This window comes from Amaranthus tricolor, chromosome 5, assembly GCF_026212465.1.
Source record: "Amaranthus tricolor cultivar Red isolate AtriRed21 chromosome 5, ASM2621246v1, whole genome shotgun sequence".
Classification (NCBI taxonomy): Eukaryota; Viridiplantae; Streptophyta; class Magnoliopsida; order Caryophyllales; family Amaranthaceae; genus Amaranthus; species Amaranthus tricolor.
Genome location: NC_080051.1, coordinates 15,771,930 through 15,798,374, shown reverse-complemented (window position 1 = coordinate 15,798,374; position 26,445 = coordinate 15,771,930). Strand labels below are relative to the sequence as shown.

Here is a 26,445-nt window from a genome sequence, read left to right as displayed (position 1 = left end):
AAAGCCTTAGCCCTTGTGTTGTACCTACTCTCCTGGTGCCTAAGAAAGATGGAACCTGGAGAATGTGTATAGACAGTAGAAGTGTCAATAACATCACTATCAAGTATAGATTTCCCATCCCAAGGATAGATTACATGCTTGATGAAAAAGGTGGATTTTAGGAGTGGTTACCATCAAATCAGAATGAAGGAAGGGGATGAGGGGAAGACTACCTTCAAGACCAAGTATGGGTTGTATGAGTGGTTAGACATGCCATTTGGATTGACAGGAGCACCCAGCACATTCATGAGATTAATGAATGAAGTGCTAAGACCTTTCCTAGGCAAGTTTATAGTGGTTTACTTAGATGACATTCTGATTTATAGCAAACACCTTGAAGAACACCTTGATCATTTGCAGCAGGTGTTTGAGACCTTAAGAAAACAGAAATTATATGGAAAGTTGGAAAAATATAGCTTCTTAATGCAGGAAGTAGGGTTCTTAGGGTTCCTCATAGGTAAAGAAGGAGTGAAAGTAGATCCCTGTAAGGTAGAAGCCATAAAAAACTGGCCTACACCCACCACTGTCACCCAGGTCAGATCATTCCATGGCCTTGCATCATTTTATAGGAGATGCATAAAGAATTTTAGTGCTATCATGGCCGCTATCACAGAGGGCACAAAGAAAGGCACCTTTAGTTGAATCCCAGAAGCTCAACAAGCCTTTGAGCTAATCAAAGACATCATGTGTAAGCCCCCTGTTCTGAAATTACCTGATTTTACTAAGCCTTTTGAAGTTGAATGTGATGCATATGGCACTGGTATAGGTGTTGTATTAATTCAGGAAGGGAGGCCAGTAGCCTTCTTTAGTGAGAAATTGAATAAATATAGGCTTAATTATTCCACATATGACAAAGAGTTTTATGCTATGATTAGAGCCTTGGAAAATTGGTCTCACTATCTTAAAATGCAACCTCTTGTATTATATACTGATCACGAGTCTCTGAAAAACATACATGGGCAGAATAAACTCAGTCCTAGGCATGCTAGGTGGGTTGGATTTTTGCAAACATTTAACATTGCAATTAAGTATAAAACAGGCAAGACTAATGTGATAGCTGATGCACTAAGTAGGAGACATGATTTGTTAGCCATCCTTGAGACCAAGATGATTGGGTTTGAGGTGGTTAAAGAACAATATATAGGTGACCCTGACTTCAATGACCTATATACAGCATGCTTAAAGGAACCTCAGGGCACATTTCACATACAACAGGGATTTCTGTTTAAGGGTAATAGACTATGCATACCTAAAACATCACTTAGACTGTTTTTGGTCAAAGAAATACATGAAGGGAGTTTGAGTGGGCATTTTGGAATTCAAAAGACCTTAAACATGTTAGGTGAGTACTTTTATTGGCCCAAGATTCTAAGGAATGTAGGAAAGCACATATTTCTGTTTAAGGCTGAATACATACCCTTACATGTAGCTAGTAAGCCTTGGGAGCACTTAAGTATGGATTTTGTCATGGCCTTGCCTAGAACACAGAGAGGAAAAGACTCTATCATGGTGGTAGTTGATAGATTCTCCAAGATGGCACACTTTATTGCTTGCACAAAAGTTGATGATGCTAGGCACATAGCTAGGTTATACTTTGCAGAGATTGTGAGGTTGCATTAGGTGCCAAAAACTATTGTGTCTGACAGGGATAGCAAATTCCTTAGTCATTTTTGGAGAACCCTATGGAGACTGCTAGGCACCATTTTGTTGTTCAGTACAGCCCATCACCCTCAAACTGATGGAAAAACTGAGGTAACAAATAAGACCCTAGGATCCATCTTAAGGACATTAGTGAGCAAGAACCTTAGGGATTGGGATCTTAAGCTGTGTCAAGTAGAGTTTACTTACAATAGAAGTCCTAGCTGTGCCACCAAGCATTCACCTTTTGAATGTGTGTATGGGGAGAACCCCCTATTGCCAATTAATCTTACTCATGCTAATTTGATTAACAGGAAGCAAAGGGATATAATGGAGCAGGCAAAGGACTTGATGAAACTACATAGAGCCATCCAGGAGAATATCAACAAAGCTAATAAGAGGTATAAACAGAAGACAGATAGAAAGGACAAAGTCAGAGAGCCCTTGAAAGTTGGAGACTTGGTTTGGGTTCATTTGAGGAAGGACAGATTTCCACAGCTTAGGAAGAACAAGTTGATGCCTAGAGCAGTTGGCCCTTTCCCAATCATTGCAAAATATGGTTACAATGCTTATAAGGTTGATCTCCCAGCAGAGTACAACATATCTAACACCTTCAACATAGGGGATCTGCAACTGTACTAAGAAGATCAAGAATTGAGGTCAATTCTTCTCCAAGAAGGAGGAATTGAACCATGTGTACATAGTCCAGTCCATGGTTCAGTTCAAGATAATGACCAAACTGATCCAGCCCAAACTCAAGTGCATAGCTCAACCCATGATGATGATCCAACCCCAGGACATGATACAGGCCAGGATAGATTAACCCATGGTCAAGACCCAGCCCAGAAGGACCAAGGCGAACCAACAGCAATATCATTTCATTCACAGAATAACAAAGCCCCAATTTACCAATTTCCTGATGACCAACCCACCTTGCAGCACTGCCTGAGCCCTAACCAAATGAGCCAGGACCTGAACAACCCCAGAAATGTCATCTCTACACATGGACCTAGCCACCAAGGCCCAAGAACCCTATTGATGGTGCACACAGCCTACTGAAACCCAAGCACAAGGTGGCCCAGCCAACGGATCAACACTGACAGCATATCTGAAGACTCACTTTGTTTTTTGTTTAAAGCGAGTGATGTTTGTCACGTGAGTTTGTAAAATAGCCGTTAGAACATTAGAAACCTATATATAAGTCTCTAATCATTGTGTAAAGGGCAGGTTTCATTCTTAATAATCATTACTCATTTTTTTCAGTTGAAGTGTTGAAATTCTCTCTTTCATTTCCTTGTGTGTATGCGTGTGTGTGATCAATCAACCATTGTAAAGAAAGTGTGGAACACTTTCTGTTTTCTAGATTTTGGAACAATTTAGAGTGTAGCCTTTCATTTCATTAAGTGAAACTCAAAGGAAGGTGTGTGCAATCCATCCCATTGGTGAGTGAAGCCTGTAGGGAAGATTGAAGGCTGGCCTGACCAATAATTGGTTTCTTGGGTTCATTAGTGATCAAATTGTGGGTTTGTGAGTCATTAAACCTTACTTCCATTGATAAGGCTGGTTGTGTGCAAGATTAGGAGTGTGAAGGACTTAATCTTTGTGCAATTTGCCTAACAACTGATACAACAATCATAGATACGCATGGTAGGGTGGAGCTCGACTATTTGACTATCGAACAAATTAAGGCGGCAACCCTTCTCGGCCACATTTTAAATCGTTAATTACTTAGGAAAGAAAAGAGTTCATTATTCAAAATTCTATGAATAATCAAAAAACAGGTTATAATAAAAAAAAACCCCAAAAAAAGGTACAATAAAAGAAAGAGATAAGCAAATTGGGCTCCAAGCAAAGCTTACTTGCATGAGACCCATTTTTCGCGGTCAATTTATTGACGACTTCTTCCCCTTCTCTTCCCTTCATCGTAAAAAAAGAGATTCAACATCGCCATCGAAAGCGAAAACAAATAGCTTTTCTTACCCAGCAAAAAATCCACAAAAATTAAATTGCAGTTAAAAGACTTGGTCTAAATTGATTTTTATGGGTAAAGATCGTAAAAAAAAATGTATTGTGTTTTCACATTTTAATTTATGTTAGGTGAGGATTACTGTAAAATATCTTAACTTTTAAACATTTATTTGATTTGGGTAGAACAATGATGGATAAGATCAAAAATTAGGAGTTTAGAGAGAAGTTAGGTGTTGCTCCACTATCTGCTAAGATACGTAAAAATAGGTTAAGATGGTTTAGGCATATGTAAAGAAAGCCAATCAACTATCCCATCAGAAGGATAGAAACCATTATAGTGGAGGGTTAGAGGATTCCTCTGAAGATCTAAGTAAACGTGAGTTGAGCAAATAAAGGACGACTTGAGTGAGTTGCACCTCTCCAAGGACCTAATTAGGGATATAAATAGTTGAAGACGTCAGATTCATATTCTAGAATATTAATAGTTTCTTTAGTTGTCGTTCTTGCCCTGATGTCTAGCTATTTCTTACCTACCCATTTTTGTCCTTTTTTTACTCAACGGATTTATTATATTGTGTCAACCCTTGTTTTGGCTAATGTTTTTCTGCAGGTAGTTTTTTCTCTTGAGACAACAGTGTCAGTCACATTCCTCTCTATGCAGGGTTCTTACCTTTTGGGAGTAAAATTGACCGTTTTCCTCTGGCACTCCCTCTCAATTGGTATAAGTATGGATTGTCCTTCACCTTCCCTAGTTCCTTTACCCAGACCTTATTTTAATAATTAGGATCCTTATATTTTTCCACTATTTTTATTATTTTTAATGCTTATAAATTTTATTTTTCTTCATTAATTTTATTATTTAATTAAATTTTATATATATATATATATATATATATATATATATATATATATATATATATATATATATATATATATATATATATATATATATATATATATATATATATATATATATATATATATATATATATATATATATATATATATATATATATATATATATATATATATATATATATATATATATATATATATATATATATATATATATATATATATATATATATATATATATATATATATATATATATATATATATATATATATATATATATATATATATATATATATATATATATATATATATATATATATATATATATATATATATATATATATATATATATATATATATATATATATATATATATATATATATATATATATATATATATATATATATATATATATATATATATATATATATATATATATATATATATATATATATATATATATATATATATATATATATATATATATATATATATATATATATATATATATATATATATATATATATATATATATATATATATATATATATATATATATATATATATATATATATATATATATATATATATATATATATCAGACCCTAGCTATAAATGGATAAGCAATCCCTGCACATTGGTACTGATTTGCGCATTTGATATATTCAGGGTTGGCCTTGAGGATAGGTCTAAATCGCTACCGCTTAGGACCCGATTTAAAAATCAAAAGACAAATGTTGGAGGGAGCCTCTAAGCCGGCATTTAAAAAGCTAAAAATTAAGCTTGAAACCCAAAATTTATAAGGAACTAGGCCTAAAAATAAGAGGAAAAAGAAAACATGTGAATAAACAGCTTGTCTTGTATGAGACCGTTTAATCATGAGACAGATCCATATAATAGCCCATTTCTTCAATTGATTACTTTAAGATTATTAGTAATCGTTTTAAGGTTATGAGTAGTCACTCTAAGATTATAAAAAGTGATTATATTAAAATTATAAGTGGTCACTTTAATGTTATAAGTGATCATTTTAAGACAAAAAATGTATATTGGGCCAGCTCACTAGAGATGGTCTCACCATGAGAGCGTCTCATTTAAGGATTAGTGATGAATAAAAAGGAATTGAAACTTCCGACATGTAATTATTGCAACTGCTTCCTTTTTATTTTTTTCTTGGAAAACTAAGACTTAGAGGCTAGAAGCTCTGTAACAGGCTCAAAATTTCTAATTTTAATCATTTCCGATTAATTTTTAAGTTATTCAATTTAATAACTAATTCATGATTATTAAGCTCCAACTTTATCTAATTCCTAAAATCTTATATTCCTTTTAATCATAAATTTTTTTCTTATTTATTTCTTAATTTAATTTCTTATTTAATTTCCAATTCGATTTTCATGTTCTTTGCTTATTTAATTCCTTTAAGTTCCTAATGCTTGCTCGATTTCTTAAATTATTTCGAATATGAAAATTTAATTTTCTTATTATTTTTTAATACTATTTTATGAGCCCAAACTTTTTGATTATTACTTTATATTACAAAAATCTCAAAATAGTTTAATTAGTTTACGGTTTAGTAAAATTTTACGTTTAAAAATTCTTATTTTCTTAATTAACTTTGTTAATAATTATTTTAATGACTTTAACACTTTTATTTAAACTATTTTAAACTAGTATATTTTTTTTATTATTATTTACTTTAAGTAAGTTTCTAAGCTAATTTTGCACCTAAACTAATTTAAATCACCTAAATTAATTTTAGTCAAAACCTATCCAAATATTTAAATACTTTAGATGCTTACATAAGTAAAGAAAAGTTAGAAAAAATTTCAAAACCCATATCCTCCATGTTGGCCGATTATGACCTGGTGATTTGGGAAAGATTTTTGCAATTTTTTTTATCCAATGGATTACCCTTTTGTCCCATGAATATCCACCTTAAATACTAGCTTTTATCCAAGAGATTTAGTTGGTAAAATTGAACAAAACCATCAAAAGACACCTTTTTTCCATGAGTCTCTACTCCATTTTAGCCATTTAATTTCTTCACTTTTTCCTCCAAACTTTACTTCATAAAATCGCTTACTAAATTTCCTAATATTAATAGTTGAAGAAACTCAAGAAATTGGAGCTTAGAACACTAGCTAAAATCATTATCATTTTGGAGTTGAAAAATTATTATAGGAGCTTATAAGAACATTACTTTTGGAGCATTTTATTATTTTCCTAATTAGTACTTAGTACTAATCATTGGTGTTAGTATGGTATAACTTCTTACCCTACTCTTTATGTGAAACTTTACATTATATTTACTTTTCAATATGTAAAGTATAAAATATATTGAGTATGTTTAAGTAAGAAGTTAGTTTAAGGAAATTATAATTAAGATTAAAGTTAATATGGTTATGCTACAAATATTTTTAGTATGTTAAATTAATAATATTTGGACATGTTTAGGAAGTTGGATAACTATTATATGCTAGTGATATTAAGTACTACCTATGTTATAAACTAGTATTACTATGTATATGAGTTATGTAGGAATGTTATTATGTTTAAGAATGGTTATGTTAGAATTATGTTAATATTTTTATGTTAAATTAGTTTATAAAGATGTGTATTATTTTATTAACGTATTTTTTTTATTTAATATATGGTTATGCTACGAATGTTGTTATTATACCTTATCTTTTATATTAAAGCTTATCCCTAAAGTTTTATTAGTTATTGTGTAATAATCTTAGTTATACAAAATTAATTAAATTAAGTTATTTAAGTGAAAAAGACCAACAATACCCATGGCCCATTCAGTCACTATCATATTAAAAAAAAAAATTATTTAATATTTTAAATTACTACAAGCTATGTTTTTATAATAATAATAATAAAAAAGTTAAAAATATATATTTGGAAAATTTTTGTAAGTTATTATTATTAAAGTGTTCTCTTGAATACCCGAGATTCTATAATAAAAAGTAACTTTTGTGATATTAAATAACTAGTTAGTACACAATATTTCTTTAGTTGACTATTAATAAACCTGTCTTTTTGTAAAAAGATGTAAAAGTACATTTAATAAACATGTCTTTTAAAATTACGCGTGAAATTTTAATTTTATGAAAATATTGATAAAATAAAGTTTTACTTAATTAGTTTATAACAAGAAATATTGATTTTCTTGTGAAAATATAAGTTTTATCTATTTTATAACTAGAAGTATTGATTTATGTGAACTTATCAAGTGCTACTTGTTTTATAACTAGAATAATTGATTTCGTGAAATTATTAGTTTTATTTGTTTTATCATTAGAAATTTAATCTTTATTTTGTGAACTTAATAAGTTTACTTGTTTGAAAAACTTGAAATATTCATTTTTGGTTGTTTGAGTATTAAAATTTATCCAAAAAATACAGTTTTACTTGATTTTTAATTAGAATATATATTTTGTGAAAATAATAAGAATTTTATTTGTTTTAAAGTTAAATATGTTGATTTGAGAACTTATTTCAAGAGAAATAAACTATTTAGTAGCTACTTGTAAAAATACTAATTTGGAGACTATTAATAAAATATTAAGTTATCAGTGTGAATTTATTTAACAAGTAAACTATTATATATAAATTTTTAAATAAATTTTAATGAGTAAAAATTTAGTAGTGAACTTATAAGAGTATAAAGGGTAAATTTAATATTCTGATTAAGAATCTTATTAAATAAAGGAAGTTACCACCTAAGTTGGTCAAAGTCAAAGTCAACTTATAGTGATTAAAATGTGATGTGCTTGTGTGAACTTATCTAAGTATTGATTGAATGACCCTGATAATAAGGTAAAATCGAACAATAGACCGGCATGTAAAATCCCGGCGCCCGTGTTATCCGGCACTTAAAATGCGGTGTAAAACAGGGGGTTACCCACCTATCTTGTAGATTCTCAAGCATAATTTTATTGGAGGGGTGACGACTCCCATAGTTAGATGTAGGGCTTTAGCCCTAATCTAGCCAGACCCTTACATATATCAGGTGTCATATTGTTGTGCTTGTTGATCAGTGATAAACTTGATTACTATGGACGCTATGATGCATGGTACGGTTATGAGTATTAACCAAATGAACCTGCTTAAGTATTAAGATTATCGAATTGTATAAGTGGCAGTAATGTGCTTCTGCCAGGGCTGAAAATGGTATCTCAATGACTTAAAAGTATGGAACAGTAAAAGAATATAGTAAAAGTATACGGTGGTATCAATTAATTATAAGTTCTTACTTTAATTATTATTTTGTAAATATGGTGTATAAATTTTGTATGTTGAGCTAGATAGGGAATTATGCTCGGCGTTAAGCGCTAACCGATTCAATCGGCTGTCATCTGTATCATGGATGATAGCATTTTGCAGGATTTAGTTTCAGGTTCCAATCGAGACCACAGTTACAATTAGTTATGATATCAAGGACTTAACTGCATTTTGTTATCCCTTGATATTGATGATCTTGATGTACTTAAATTTACTTGTTTTTGGAACAAACGATATGTATTTGATTTTCCAACTCTGATGTAATATTTATCGTTTGTCAATTGTCATAAATAGTTTTCAGTTTTTTAAAATTTTAGCAGATCGACATTTTGAGACTTTCACATTATTGAAAACATTGTCATTAATGTTAATTAGATACTGAGACTGTCGCTTCCTGCTACAAGCTCCATGTTCAAGAATTCATTTAATGCGTCTGAATTTCTGGAGCAACAATTTAAAACACCAAACTCATTCAATAAACAATCTTTCACCTTCTCTTATCAGTCTTCATCAATGGTGATGATAAGTGTTTTTTTCAGTTTACAAACAGGCGAACTCCTCATTCATCACTCATCAATGGTGGTAGCGTCTGGACTACAATATCTTTAAGATTTCTGCCTCATTTGGTATGACTTGCAAATTGCAATTCTATTAATTGGAATTTGTAATTTTGTATATTCGTTTTATATTTGCAATTGTCTTCTGCCTCTTTCGGTATTTACTTGCCAATTGCATTTGCCTCATTTTAGTTTTATATTTTCCTTCGTTTTCAAATGGAAATTAGGATGAGGTAGTATTGATTATTTGATTATTTGAATTGCTAATTGCAATTGTCTAGAATATGATTTCCTTGTATACCGTATAATTTGGTAGTATCTTTACTATGTAGTAGTATTGATTATATTAAATTTAAATGGTACTTCTTCCGTTTCAATTTACTCGCAATATTGAAAATACTTGCACTATATATTTATCTTCCTTGTATTGTGATTAATTTGTAATTTATAAGTTAAAATATAGTTAAGTGAGATGATTTTGTTTGATTTGTTTCAATGCAAGGTTTATAAATCTCAAATTTTTATATTTTTTTTATTATACATAAATATAGATATTAAGGATTGAATTAGTACATTGGATCGCATGAAAATGCAAACATTATACGTATTTTGAAACAAAGGAAGTATAATACTAAATTGTACTAGATAATAGATAAACGGAGTATCTTTCTAATATTATACTTCTATTCATTTCACTTTTTACATTTATTTTTTCACATTTGCTAGGTAATTTTTTAACCATTAAAGTATCTAATTATACATAATTAATAATTATGAAAAATTAAATATTAATAATTCTTGCATTCAGTTGAATGAAAAATATTCCATTTGATTAGATTTTAACCAATAAATTAAAAATTAAATATAAATTTAAATTAAATAGAAAATAGTGACAATAAAAAAGTAGGACAAGTGAAATAAATAAGATGCCAAATTTAAAGGTTTTTGAGTTAGCACTGACATATGAAAAATAAGTAATTCATACCAGGTGCTATTGTTTTATATCATATAGAAATAATTTTTAAAAATTTTTCTATTATTATTCTTTAAAGACTTAATTATACTACTTCGCCTAGGACGTCAAAATGTTTGTCAGAAACGACGAACGACCCTGAATATATTACACAAAATGATGGTCACACGTATTTAAGTCTTTTTGCACATCATTCTTTTTTTCCGGAGTTACTTCATATTTTTTCAAAATTTCCTCCCCTCTCTTCTTTAAAATATCAACCTTTTTACAACTTTTTTCTTAAACCATTATGGATGATGTACAATTTTTTGTTTATATTCATTATCAAGCTACAAAAATCTAGATTTTCTTTAATTAAACTACTAATTTTAGAAATCAGGAATGTTTTTTTTGGTGCATTGATTTTAGCAATAACCATGGTTTTTGTATTTAAGAGGGAGTAATAAATCTAATACAACACATTTTCATGTTTTTGCATTTTGGTTATTCTATTTTGTATTTTATCTTTATATTATTATTATTATTTAACGTTAATATATAGTTTTGAAAGTGCTAATGTTATGCCATTGCGCCATGCAATTATTGAAACTGTTTTACGAGAACATCATAACTTGTTTAATACTCCCTCCTATTTAGCTTATGTGTCTCATTTTTTTTATGGTCAAGTCACCTTAATTGTTCCATTTCTATTTTGGGTATAGGTTTTTTACTTTTATGCCCTTAGTAGCTTTATCTTATTTTCAATTATACCCTTCATTACCCATACTAATTTTCTCCCTTACATTAAAAACTCATAATATCACTCTCTTTCCTACCCTTAGGGTCTCACTTTTGACTTTTTTTAAAATCCGTAAAAAGTCAAATGAAACTCCTAAGGTGAATAGGAGGGATTAATATGTTATACGTAAAAGAATAGTAAATGGTTTAAATGACGAAATCTTGAAACACACGAATGCTTTATTTTATTTGAAGCCGATCGGAAACAACTGTTTTTTTTGTTTTGCTCCAGCAGAAAACTATGATAAAAATTTCAGAGAGATGATTTTGATAAATAATGATTCAGCTTTTGAATATCTCAAAAATTAATACACATTTTACCCATTAAATTAAAAGAAAATTTATTATTATAGATTTTTTTTATGATACTATGAAATACAACTAATAAGAAATCTTTTGACTTTTTAATTGATAAATTACTCATAAATCACAATTTATCATTTATGATATATGTAATTATTATATTATTATTTGACTCTTAAATCATTATTTTATAGAAATGATATAATTTTTGGTGATACAAAAAATAAAAAAAATTATAATCAATAAATAGATTAAATAAATAATAAGTAAAATTATCAATAAAATTATTGTAAGAAAAAGTCGAAAACCATATTGGCTCCCGGTGAAACAAAATTAGAGAGGGGAGTGATAATTTAAAAATTACAAATTTATGGGAAAATTTCTTTCAGGATAAAATGTGAACCAGAGGCCGAAGTAATAGGTCGTCTTCGGCAATACTCATATTTGGGATCCATAACTTCTCGTACTTACTCCTATTCACCTTAGGAGTTCCATTTGGCTTTTTACGGATTTTAAGGAGAGTTAAAAGTGAGACCCTAAGGGTAGGAAAGAGAGTGGTATTATGGTTTTTAATGTAAGAAAGGAAAATTAGTATGGGTAATGGATGATATAATTGAAAATAGGATAAAACTACTAAAGGCATAAAAGTCAAAAACCTATACCAAAAATAGAAATGGAACAATTAAGGTGACTTGACCATAAAAGAAAATAGGACACATAAGCTGAATAGGAGGGAGTATTATTTTTAGGTTAGACAAAGACCAACATTAAAAAACATTAAAAAAAAAAAATACAACCACTACAATGATACAAGTTGTTGAACCAAAAGTTTTAAATATATTTAAGAGCAAATGAAATCAATAAAGAAATACTAAACATCAACGTTTTGAGATAAAATATGAAATGTAACAACCAACATGATAATAACATAAAAATGCCCGAAAGAAATTGGATTTGAGTCATTACCCTCCCCAATAAACACTTAAAACAGATTTATTTATTTTGAAATACATTGAGAAATATAAATTCTTGAAAGTTTATTTTTTATGTATGATTTAATAGTTTAAAATACAATAAACATGTTTAATGCTAAAACCAACATACTAATATAACAGTGGATTTTTGTAGTATATTTTTTTTAATTGATATTAGATGAATTCCTGTGCATATTTTTAATTAATTATTATCCTATGACTTTTAAATCATTGTTTTAAGCAATAATACATTTTTTTGGTAATATAAAAATGAAAAAATAAAAAACATTATAAGCAAAATAAATAGATTAAATAAATAATACTCCCACCACCATTCGGTTATTTGAGCAAAAACATTATAATCAAAATTAGGAGCAAAAACTTTTCTTCTTACAGTGTTACTTGAGCTGTAAATTCGGTTATTTGGTCGGCTTTTGGGTCAAATTTTATCGGGTTCAGATATTCTCGGGTTCGGGTTTTCCAGGTGATTTAGCGCTTTGAATCGGGTCGATTCGATTAAGGGTCCAATCGGGTAAGGGTCTATATCGAGATAATAAAACACCGGGTCAGTTTCGTTTTCGGATCAGATCCATTTCAGTTTGGATTTGTATCGGGTTCGGTTAATACAATTCGGATCCAAATCGGTTATGTTGCAGGTCGAATCGAGTTCGGTTAGACTATGGGTAAGGTCATTTTTGTTTTAGGTTTAACATTAATTCGGGTTATTTTGGTTCGGGTTGACTTTGGATCGATTATATCATTTTTTAGTTGCGCATTTGGTTATTCTCTGGATTCGGGTCGATTAAAATCCAATTTAGTTGAGTTTTACGTCAAATGAACTTTATGTTTATTATAAAATTTATTTAATTAGAAATCTTTGTGATTGGAGCATGACGAGTTGTAGTCAGTTAATTAAGTTGTCGATTACTAGATATATTTGGTTTAGCCTAAGATAAATTCGGTAAAATTTAATTCTGGGCCTGCATTTGTTGTTTAATTTTAGCTAAACTAAACTTGATTCAATTACATCAAACTTATTATTAGTTGAATTAAACTTGATACAGCTAAATCTAATTACATTTTATGTAAATATTGTTGATGGAGCTGTATCAAACTATTTTTAGATAAACAAAACTTATTTCAGCTGAATCAAACTTATCTTTAGCTAAACTATACTTGAAGTCCTTGAACTAAACTTTTTTTTAAATGAACAAACCTTGATGCAGCTCAATAAAACTAAATTTTGGCTTAAAAAATTTGATTCAGTTGAATTAAATATTTATTTTTTTCGAAACTAAACTTGGTTCAGCTAAACAAACTTACACAATATAAATTAGAAATTCTTTTACTTGTATGATCTCATTAATTTTGATTTTATATATTTTCTTTTATTTATAAATATCCCACTATTTTAATTCACTATGATCATTTTATTAGTATTTGTGCTAAAAGCTAATAAGACTAAATGACATGGACAAAGTCTAAAATAATAATAATGATAATTATTATTATAAGAATAATATTTAGAAATTTACTTTCAAAAAATAAAAAGAGTAACGCCATTATCAAAATTAAAATAAAATAAATTAAGTGATATAAATTAAAATAAAAAGTGACACAAAATAATAAAAATCAAGTACAAATTAGTGAATGACACGGCTAACCGTTAGGTTCTACTTTTCATTTCCATTACTCCTCACCTTTATTCCCAATAACCATTCCTTAAAACTCAACTACTCCATAATGTTTTTGAGGGTATTCAATTATTTTTTCTCAAAACTACTCACAAAGCAGCAATTCGAGTACCTATTAGGTTAAAGGCAGGTTCGAGTTGTAACAAGTCCGGTCTTCGTGTTCGGTTAACCACATTGTTGGGTTAATCTCGAGGTGTTGATTATGGGTCATTTTGAGTGGGATTATGTCGAGTACCTATCGGGTTAAAGACGGGTTCCAGTTGTAACAGGTCGGGTGCAAATTGAATTCGGTTAACCACATTATCGAGTCAATCTCGGGTGTGGGTTGTTCTCGAGTCGGGTGCTGGTCGATTATGGGTCTAAAATAATCGGGTACATGCAAAGTTGTAAAAATCGCGACCTGGATCGTAAAATCGTATGATTTTACAATTCCAATTACACCTATCAAGTTGAATCGAGGTTAAAATAGGTCATGGGTAAAATCGTTGGCAAAATCGTTAGAATAGGTTAAAATCGGTAAACTCGTAGAATCGTAAAATCGTATCGTTTTACAAAATGGGCATTTCAAGCGAAAATTCTTAAATATTATAGGCCATGTGACAATTCTCGACCTATTTGATACTTTTAAATTAGAAGAAACATCTTTTCACATCTTCTTTTCACCTCTATTTGTCATTCTGCAATTATTCTATCATTTTTCTTCTTGTTCATATCTACTCAAATTTCTAAGTCATTCTTCCCCTACCCTATTGTAAGTGATTTTTATAATGCACTTAAATTTAAAATACTGGAAAATAAGTTTCTTAGTGGTGAAAATTAGTGTGCGCACCCTATTTGTCTAGATTTATGTAGATTGACTAGACTCTAAGTCAATTTGTCAGTTTTTTGTTAAGTGATAGAATTAGATATCTTATGAATTATTGCAAAAATGATGGATAAAAATGAATCTAAGTGTATTTTACATTGAAAATATCTCAAAAATACATACAAACAATAATTACGTCTTAAGCCTGCAAAATTTGTAGAATCGATCGATTTTACGATTCGACTTTACGATCTAATTCTGAGAGCTGCTTTTGATTCAAAGTAAAATCTCAATTTTAACAACCTTGGGAACATGCATGATTATTAAAATCACGATTCTAATTTACGATTCTACGATTTTAGGATCCAAAAAAAAGCGAGCGATTTGAATTGTAGGTAGAATCGTAAGCTGGTAGAATCTTTTGATTCTAATTACAATAAAATTTGTAGAGGTAGAATCATAACACGATTCACCGATCTTACGATTAAGCGATGCGATTCTACAAATTTATTCTTAATTTTTATTATTTTTTCAGAGTTTCATCTTTCATTAATTTTTCTTTCGATTCAACGATCCAACATCATAAATTTTAAAAAATAAATTGCTTCATTTGTATGAAGATTCAAGATAATTATTAATTGTTTCTTTCATTTTATTCTTAAAAATGAATTGAATAAAACTTTAAATCATAAACTCAAACCTTTGAGATGAAAATATTATGATAAATAGCAAATTTAGGTTTATTGTAGAATCTTATGATCCTACGATTTGATTATACCGATTTGATTCTACCTCTCTAAACGATTCTAATTAGAATCCTGATTTTAATAACTTTGGGTACATGTCGAGTTACGGGTCAACATCAAGTCGAGTTTCGGTCGATTACTGGCCACTGTACTTCGAGTCAACCAACGAGTCGAATACAAGTTGATTTCGAACGGTATTACAGGTTGAGTCAATTTTTTTACATCCCTAGCAAGTACTTAGTTAACATACTTAACAAAATACATAGAGATATTGTGAATAACTACTTATGGACATATTACAGTAAAAAAATAATACTTAAAAAAAATTTAGTTAACAACATGCTTGACCTAATATTTTCACAAAAGGTATATAACATATATAACATCAATGATGTAAAAGTAGCTGGACAATTATTATTTTAAGTTACTCTAGTGAGAGATCGTATCTTGCTGAAACGACCTCAAATAAGGAGTTTATTATGTATGTATGAGTTGAGCTATTTAATCCATGTATAAGGTGTATATTTCAATGAAACTGTCTAATTCTTATTCAACAACTTGTGAATTATTTTGGTTTTCACAATCCAAGGCCGCTAATCCCTTTGGTATTTCATTTTTTTGAACCAAATAAACTTCAGGAGTCAGGAAACTCCTTATAACTGGAGAGTATGCACGCCAGCTCAGAAGTACCCCAAAAATACAATACCTACATCCTCATTTAAAAATCCCAAATGTCATTTGTAGACAATACAATGGAAAATCAATGTAAAGGGGTGAATAAAATTAACTGAACTAGAACTAAACTGTATAGGCATAGCGTAGCTTGAGTAGCAAAATAGCATGAAACAGTAATAAATTTGGAAAAGTAAAATAATATATTGGCGTCGCCCGGACTCGAACCGGAGACCTTCAGTGTGTTAGACTGACGTGATAACCAACTACACCACGACACCATTACAGTATGAAAATTGAGATTGTTTATATTAAATCTATACAATAAAAAAGTCTCAACTGATTGCATTTTAATGAATAACATCTGTTATCTATTACAATTAACAAAACGCGCATGCCAACACTGTTCACTACTGTTCATTTTACTCTCTATGGATGAACAGTAACCTCCCTTATGAACCGCCATCTGCCCTTCATAGTCCACAAACCTCAAAGCCATCCCAAACTCATTTCCTCTTTTCTTCCTCCTGCTATCCCTATCCATTCCCTCTTTTTCTCAGTCTGCTTCTCCTCTCTCTCTTACCCAATTTTCTCTATTTGTTTGTTTCTTTAAGTATTAAGTCTCTCAGGTAAGAGAATGATTAGCTTTATTTTTTCTTCATTCATGAGTTTGGTTAAGTGTTCATTTTACTGTATTATATACTAACAATTTAATTGTTAAGGCTTTAAATCTTTCAATTACATTGCTTAGATCTAGGGTTTACGGTGGGTTTTGTGAATTTGATTGTTGTGGCTTTAATTACCTTGCTTACCTGTTGTGGGGAGTATGTAATTCATGATATTAAGGAGTATGGAAACACTGTTTCATATCAATTTCAGGTATAAGTAGAACTATGATTCAAAATATTTATCTGAAGAAAACAAACTGTTCGGCATGGGGGGACAAGTAATTGACTCCATTTTTTTGTTGGTCGAATTTAATTTGCAGTTTGCTGGAAGAATTTTAATGGGTTTTTGTTAGCATTCGGGAAATCTATGGTCAAAGTAATTTCGTTTTCTCATTTTATTGTTCAACAATTTACTCCAATAAATTACATCTATTTCTTTTCCCTAATTAACAAAGCATGGAGTTAGATTATTGCATTGTTATTTGTTAGTAATCATAATGTAGAAGGAAAACAATTACTTAGTTTTGGGAAGATAATAAATTGTAGGACCGTTCAATTAAGTGAACGGTGCGAAGTTTCAATTGGCTAAGGTGGGACGGTAGCAGCTAATGCGTCAGTTGCCTGCGTTAGTCTTCAATTTATGTTGTTGTTCAAAGTTATTTTACAATGTGTTTGACTAATTGAGCTGTAATTTACATTGATAATTTTCAAGAGAACATTAATAATACAAAATTTACATTTTGGACGTCCAATTTCTAAATTCAAAGTTCATTTGCATTGTGGTAGAAGCATTTACATGAGATTTTGTTTTTATTTGATAAGTCTCTTTATAAGTTTCAAGCCAAGATCAAAATAATTCAATCGATAATTCTGAGGTTGGGTTTTTTTTTTTTTAATTTTTTTATTTACGAAATCTTATGGTAAGTTTGAAGAAAAGATCAATTGAAAGTTTAAGTCGACTAAAAATTATGATATCAAAGGGAGAAATAATTTTAATTTGGGGTTGAATTATTGATTAACCAAATTGACTGCATAAAAACACGACTTTTATCCATGATTTTATTGTTGGAATAAGAAATATATCGAATAAAAATAGTAATAATGTAATGTCTGAAATGTTTACTATAAGAATTGGGATTGAAAATTGAAATGTAAGAAGATATACATAGGAAAAGAACGGTGTGTTACTCAATTTTTTTTTTTTGTTTAAAGTTACTTTACATTTTTCTTACAACAATTTAGATGACATTTTTGCTGGCACTTTTAATTGTATTCCCTTTGTCTTTGTCTCTTAACTTTTTTTTTTTCTTTAGGGTTAATTTACAATGTGTTGGAATAATTTTTTTTTGTCTTTGTCAGAGTGTGTTTAAAAGCAATATTGATAGGCAACGTGGAAGGACTTGGCATGACAAAAGTTGACACGAATTGCTAATCCGATCTGAACTTAATTCGAAATAAGTAATTTTGAGTTAAAATTTTTGACCCAATTAATTAAATGGGTCAATTCAGCCTGATCTGTTTATTAAATGAGTTAGATTTATGTCAAAATTTTTTAACCTGAAACAAACTTGTATAACTTATTTAATAAAACGTGTTAATTCTGAGTTAAATAAATAAGTATAACCTAAACTTTATTTAATATTTTCTTATTTTTCATATTAAATACAAAATGAACAAAAAAAACATAAAGTTCAATAAAATGTTAAAAACCTTAAAATGAAAACAAAAAACTATAAACGGGTTAAGTGGGTTGAAATTAGGTCGACCTGATCTGTTGCAGGTCGGGTCAACGTTGTAATTTTCGACCCAATTAACTAAACGAGTTGGGTTTGGGTCAACGGTTTTCTGACCTGTTTAAATATAACCTGAACTCGAACCTAGCCCAACCTAATCTGTTTGACAGGCCTACTTTTGGCCATGGATGCATCTTGCCTATATGTTTTTCTAATGTATATTAAGGAGAATTTAACGGCAATTTTAACATAATTTCGTTTGTAAAATGAAGAACTAAATTTTTTCTTTTCTTTTTTCGTTGCTGAAGGGTTGAAGATAGCTATGGACATTCATATCTGTTTCATTTTTTTGAAGGTTGAAATTAATTACAAAGGAAAGAATATTTTTAAAACTTCAGTAAGCAAAATCTTGGCCTAATTTTTTTCACAAAAGGTATTAATATTAATAATGTAAAAGCAGCCCAGAAAATAATTATTTTTCTGAACCAAATACACTACAGGAGTAAGGATACTCTTTATAGTTATAATTATTTTTCTGAACCAAATACACTACAGGAGTAAGGATACTCTTTATAGTTATAATTGGAGAGTATGCACACCAGCTAAAGCCAAGCTAATAAGTACCCCAAAATTTCAATACCTTCATAAGTTGTAACGTTCGTACACCTCCATCTTCAATTATAAGTCTCAAATAGTGATATGTTTTGTAGGAAAATATCAATTGTAGACATGAAGCCATGAAGGGGTGAATTAAATCAACTGATAGAACTAAATTATATGCTCGCATAGTATAAATAGTAATGTAGCATGAAACAGTAATAAATATATGAAAAAATAAAATATAAATTCGGCGTCGCCCGGAGTTAGACTGACGTGATAACCAACTACACCACGACACCACAATATTAAAATTGGGATCACATTACATGAGGTGCTCCAATAAAAAAAAGTCTTTTAATAAATACCATATTGTTCAAGGGCTAGGAAAAGACAAGTCAAATAAGGAATGAAGTCGAAATGCTCTTGTAGCTCAGTTGGTTAGAGCACCCGTTTAGTAAGCGGGAGGTCTTGAGTTCGACTCTCAACAAGAGCATAAATCGACGTAATGACCACCCTGGGACATCTTTTAGCTTTTACGTTTTAGACATGATAATGCCTATTGTTTAAGTTCATTCACTCCACAAACAAGAAATAAGCAATGAATGTTGCCAGGATGATAAGAATGCCAGTAAATCACCACCAGAAAAGGCAGCAAGTGTAACATAAACAAGAAAGCTGTACTTGAATGTTAATAAGCTCACCAGGATAACAAGCTAAGGGTGTCTCCTTGCTACTCTCTGGCTGCAATGCTAAATTTTAAGGATCAGAATACCATTTCGGCTGCTGGGGGTTTGAGTGCAGCGTGAATTTCAGACACTGCAAAACTACACCCATCCTGATTAAATAGAGGAAAATCAACATTTTATAAACATAGGATTTCGTAGATCAAAGCAGACCATCAAATTCAACACAGAGAAGGTAGGCATTAATAATTTATTTTATATGTCAAGGTTGTATTTTATGGCTACTGCCTTGTATAGCCAACAGTGAAAACAATCCTTATCTTGAAACTCTGTCGGACTCCAACCAAGTATGCCAAAGTCTAAGGCCGAGTCAGTGAAGAAGAGAATCCATTAACAAGTTATTGTGATCATTCACAACTGATAAGTAAACGTTCTCCATCTGTAAAAGAAGAAAGAATCCATTAACCCATTGGTTCACCAACCAGAAACAGTGTTCTATTCTGACTACTAATCAAGGTATTTCTAGTATTGGATTCAGAAAATTCATCACATACCAAATCATTACATGATACCATTTGGAAGGGATATAAAAATGATTTGTAACACTAGCTGAAAAAATAAAGACTGTAGTGTAAAGTAGAAAAAATCGAGTTTAATAAAAATTTAATCTCCCTGATAAAACTTTCAATGCATGGATAACCAAATTGACCAGTTCAACTACAGTTCTTCGCTCAACTTACTGAGTTTATGACGATTCCGGTAAATCGGATGCAGAAAACCTATCATATACAAATATAATCTTAATTGGAAGAAACACCAATTTCTAATGTGGTTACACATGTCTCAAGAATAAATGAATACAATATACAGCATCAGGAGTTGTCCAAGAAGAAGATCATCATATCTTGGAAATATGAAAAAAAAAATTAAAAGACAACAAAATCTGACCTGCCGGATTTGAAAGAGCAACCCAGATCATTTGTTTGACCAATTACAGTCCTCCGCTCTACCAACTGAGCTAAGATCGGTTCTTGAAGTGTGATTATAGAAATCATTATAAGACAAATAACATAAGGATCATGTGGTTGACCAACTACCGTCCGCTCAACCACTCTACAAATCTAACCTTCATAAGTTGTAATTTTCGTACACCTCCCTCCTCAATTACAAGTCCCAAATAGTGATATGTTTTGTAAAAAAATGTCAGTTGTAGACATGAAGCCATGAAGGGGTAGATAAAATCAACTGAATAGAACTAAACTATATAGCGTAGCTTGAGTAGCAAAATAGCATGAAACAGTAATAAATTTGGAAAAGTAAAATAATATATTGGCGTTGTCCAGACTTGAACCGAAACTTTCATTGTGATAGACTGACGTGTTTTAACCAACTACACCACGACACCTTACAATATTAAAATTGGGATCGGATTTTAATAAAAAACTCTCAATTGATTGCAATAACTGATATATTGTTCAAAGGCAACAAAAAGACAAAATAAATAGAAGTAATGAAGTCAAGATGCTCTTGTAGCTCAGTTGGTTAGAGCACCCGTTTAGTAAGCGGGAGGTCTTGAGTTCGACTCTCAACAAGAGCATATATTAATAGTAGTTTATTTATCTTTATGAACTTTCTTTTTACGAAAAGCATTCTTCTTAAATAAGAATTGTTCTTTCCCAGTTTAATTTGTGAAATGCAAGTATACTTTGTTTTTCACAAACAAAAATCTGGGACATCTTTTAGCTTTTGCATTTTTACAAATTCTTAAATGAAATAATCTCATAGTGAGACCATCTCTATTGGGTTAACTTATGTACATTTAGTGTGTTATAGTGATCGATTACAATTTTAAATTGATCAATTAGAAAAATAGGCTAATTGTAATGGTAAGAAGGTCTCATGTAAGACGAGTTGGGTACAGTTCTCTGCTCTTAACAAGTTATCAAAGGTTGTTAAACAAAATTACAAACCACTTCTCTTTTATCAAAGCATAAATTAGTAAAAAGTTTACAACTAAGAGTGGTAAAATTCTACTCCTATCACCCCCTACCTATTAGGCTAAGTGCAATGATGAATCTTAGCAGTAATCTTCTCAACTAAAGGCCTACATTGGCTCTCCTATCACCCCCTCCCTATTAGGCTAAGTGTAAAAGCATTAATTACTTGCCAACCTTTGTTGAATTTTGGAGCATTGCTAGTAGTATAAAATAGGATACTCATCACTTGCATTTTCATCATCCCAACACAACATACTTGAGTGGTAAAGCAAAAGTGAGAGCAATATTTAGAGTGAGTTGTTGTAAGAATAAGAGTAAGCTACTACAATATAGTAGTAATATATACATTGTATTCTTATATGTTTCTAGTGCTATTAATATTACTTTAAGCATTAATACCACAATACCAACCGATGTAGAAGAGTAAAAAAAGTGGAAGATTAAAGCCGGAAAAGCGATGTACGTGTTGGTAGCAACTGTCGAAGATGAGTTGTTGCACCGCATCAAGGATGCGAAGACACCTAAGGAGACGTGGGACACATTGTTAGGGTTGTTCTCAAAGAAAAACGATGCTCAACTTTAGATGCTAGAGAACGAGCTAATGTCAATCCAACAAAATAAATTGACAGTGAACCAATATTTCACTAAAATCAAGACTTTGTGTGAGCGAATCAAAAAGTTGGATCTGGAGAATCCGATCACGGAGACTAGGATGCGAAGGATCATTATGCGCGACTTGAAACAGAGTTTGAAGCTAATCAGGAAGCTCTAGGTTATCAAATGTCCAGAGTTTCTTTCAAAGTTGGAAAGATTGCTCTATTTGGAAACAAAAATCCAAATAAGAGTGGTGAGAAGATTGGTCAGTCGAGTAATCCATTACTTGGCAAGTCAAATCAAAAGTCAGGAGGATTTCGAAAAAGACGAGGAAAAGAAGGCTTTCATCAAGGGGGAGCTCGAGATCGACAAGAAAATCAGAATAAAGATAAGACCCAGACACGACGACAGGTTGTGTGCTACAAGTGTAGTATAAGGGGACATCATGCTCGAGAATGCTGGTCTAAGTCAGTAGAAGAGAATGCTGCAACTTCGGTAGAGCTAGAAAGCCGAAGCGAAAAAGAATGGGATTTTCAAGCTTCCTATGCCGTTTAAGAGTCTAGTTCAAAATGTGAACTAGATGTGGAAGAATAGTCTTTCGACATTATGGCTGTGTCAACCTGCAACACCAAGCCAAAGGAAATTGCATTTTCCACAACAAATGATAAGATGATCAATTAAAAGGATGATTGGATCATCGACTTTGGTTGTTCGAATCACATGATTGGAGATAAAGAAAAGTTTGTGTAACATGTCCGAGTATAAGCGTGGTCGAGTAGTTATTACAGCAAACAACTTAGAGTTGCCAATTACTCATATTGGCAAAGCGGTTGTAACTCTGCGATTTAGCAACAAGCAAGTGCAATTGAATAATGTCTACCATGTTCTAGGTATGACAAAGAATTTATTGTCAGCATCACCACTAACTGCCTCAGGAAACTATGTGCTCTTTGGACCTCGAGATGTAAAGGTGTACCGGAATTTGGAGGATAATTCAACACCGATATTAGAGGGACAACGTTTGAAATCTGTCTATGTAATATTTGCTCAAACACTGCTGACGATGCTGTAAATTTAGATACTCCATGGTCTTACGTGTTGTATAAATCCTTATTTACTTGTATTATAGAAATGATTCAATTTGTATATAGTCCATAGTTATACTACTGTATATAGTGGTTGTTATAGAAAATATAGAAGACATTCATTGTGTATAGTAACGATGTAATCATGAATTAAATGTGATGTAAATAGCGTCGACGAAAATAAATACAATCATTAATGTATAATAGTTTAAGTACAGACTATGAAGGGCCATGCCCTTTAAAAATTTGCCATTCGGCAAATAAATCTCTACAATCATTAAGGTATATTTCTAACGCATGTCATTGACGGGGGTTCATATCCGCAAGCGAAGGAGGTAGTCTAGCCACTGGAGCGAATCGACTGAGCCATTCATTGAGGAACTGAAGAAACAAAAGGAAAAAAGGAGTTAACAAGATATAAAACATCATCAAACAAACACAAAGACATAGCAAAATTCCAGGAATTTTCAAAACTCACGTACTCCGCTCTGCTCTGAGAAGAACCAGGACCTGAAGTCGGGCCTTCGTCGGGGGCTATGTACGGGTGCGAGCACACTCTGAACTAGTCAACGTAAATAGGTTTCGCCTCTGATGGACCAGATGCCCGGTGAAGGCCCTGCTCAACAACGCGGGCACTAAAGGGGAACCTACTCCATGCCTCCAAATAAACAGCAGAAGAAGCAAAGGTCACGGAGTAGGTCCCGTGTGCCGATCGGAGAGCGTTGGTTGGTCTCATAGGAGCGGGGGGAATAGCCTGCACGAACCCGATCTGTCGCAAAGTCCGTTCCGGCAAATACACCTCGATGATATCAAAGCACGTGGAGCAGAACTGTACGGAGTCCATTCCACCTGCATGCAGGCCAAGTTAACAAATAAGAATAATGTACAATTAAAAACACATGCATAACAAAATTAACTTTAGGTACAATACCTGAGTCTCCGTCATTGAGTCAAGAACCCTGCGGCAGTCCCTCAGCCTGTCCACCTCACGACATGGTTTCTTCGTTGACCACATCTCCGCCCTAGTCATGTTTGACACATCTTCTCGGCGAGGATGAGGGCGGAAAGCGGGCAAGTACTCATAGATCCATGTCTGGAGCAATGTCAGGCATCCCGCAATGGTCTTGCAAGCAGCCCTAGATGCCATTCCGAGCTGCCTATACAAGTAGGCCAAGGTAAACGCACCCCAGGCCACCTCCTGTTGATTGACGTTCACGGCTAGTATCGGGTGAGGTCGCATGCCAATTCTGGTCTTATCCGCCAGCAAGGTAGAGCCGACGATAGCCATGTAGTACGCTGTCATCTAGGTATCCATGGCCTGCGACCTATGACACAGCCGCATTAGTTCAGCAACGTTCACGCAGCCGCAGGTGAACGCACCCCTACGTCGAAGCTCAGACATAGGCTCCCCGAACAAATTGGTGATACCGACGTGCCACTCCGCCTCAGAAGGCTCAGCCGGCAGAGAACCTTCAACAGAAATGCCCAGTATGCGTTTCACGTCGTGCAACATAATCGTCATTTCCCCGCATGACATGTGGAAGGTGTTCGTATCCGGCTGCCACCTCTCCACGAACGCCGATATCAAAGCACAGTCGATGTGCTGGTGCATAATGTCCGGTAGTCGGCCGAGGGAAGTGGCAGGTAGAACATCGTTTAGCGCATCGGACATATCCCTCAGTCGGATGATGAACTCCACCGGCCTCTTCCTAATACGGCAATCCAGTATCGGAGGCGTACGCTCGGAGCCGTCGAAAATAAGTTTAGCTATGTGCCCGCCATAGCTAGGGATCAGTCGCGTATCTGTCGTCCCCCCAAGCTGGGGCGATGTGACTAACCAGTCCGTGTTAGCGGACTGTGAGGGCTTGCTCTCTCGTGGCAGCTCATTATCGACGATACTACGTCCTGCGCGCTCAGATGCGACAGAAGAACTAGGGCCGCCACGTGCGAATCTCCCGTCGGGCCCCCAAACAACAGTCCAGTCCAATGGGTGAGAATCAGGAGCTTCGTATTGAACATCTTCAGCATCATTATCATCATCACTAGAAACCCCCCAACTACTCTAGATGCTGCTAGACTGGTCATCAAGAGGGGTTCAGACAAGGTCTAGCGCACTCGACCTTTGGGCAATACTATGTTTGGCATCCTCTTCCTGCCTAGCCCTCCTAGCAGAACCCGTTACCCCCCTCTCATGCGGGTCCCCTCTGAGTAAGGTAGGCCTAGAACTACTACCTCTCAACAATTGTCTAAAAAAACTCTTTCCTTATCCTTGATTACCAGCCATTTACTACAATTTTTGATAATTTCATTAAATATTAATAATAAATGAACATAATCAAACATTACGTTACATTAATCAGATGAACAAAAAACAATATTAATTTTCTAAATTGACAATAATCATAAAAATAATAACAACATTAACAAAAGTAATAACATTAATAATAATCATAACAACAATAACACAAATAATAACAATAATCATAACACTAATAACAAAAAAAATAATTATGAATAAAATTAAAGGATAATATAATAACAATAATAATAATAACCATCATTATAATAATAATAAAAATAATAAGAATATCAGTAATAATAATAATAACAATAATAATATAAATAATAATAGTTATTATTATTCTAAAAAACAAAATAATAAAAAATAAAAAATGGAAAAAAAAAAATAAATAAACCAAACAACACCAATAATAAAAACAATTTTCAACACAACATACAAAGTTTATTAATAATAATAATATTAATTATAATAAACATATTTAAAATAA

The 26,445-nt window shown here is 32.0% G+C and overlaps 3 non-coding genes across 3 annotated transcripts; 2 read left to right on the top strand and 1 right to left on the bottom strand.

The window, feature by feature from the left end:
• Positions 1-16,503: 16,503 nt before the first annotated feature.
• TRNAV-AAC (transfer RNA valine (anticodon AAC)) lies at positions 16,504-16,577 on the bottom strand. The gene has a single exon. It is a non-coding gene; the product is annotated as a tRNA-Val (tRNA).
• A 3,139-nt stretch (positions 16,578-19,716) lies between these two features.
• Positions 19,717-19,790, top strand: TRNAT-AGU (transfer RNA threonine (anticodon AGU)). The gene has a single exon. It is a non-coding gene; the product is annotated as a tRNA-Thr (tRNA).
• Positions 19,791-21,503: 1,713 nt separating this feature from the next.
• Positions 21,504-21,577, top strand: TRNAT-AGU (transfer RNA threonine (anticodon AGU)). The gene has a single exon. It is a non-coding gene; the product is annotated as a tRNA-Thr (tRNA).
• The last annotated feature ends 4,868 nt before the right edge of the window (positions 21,578-26,445 follow it).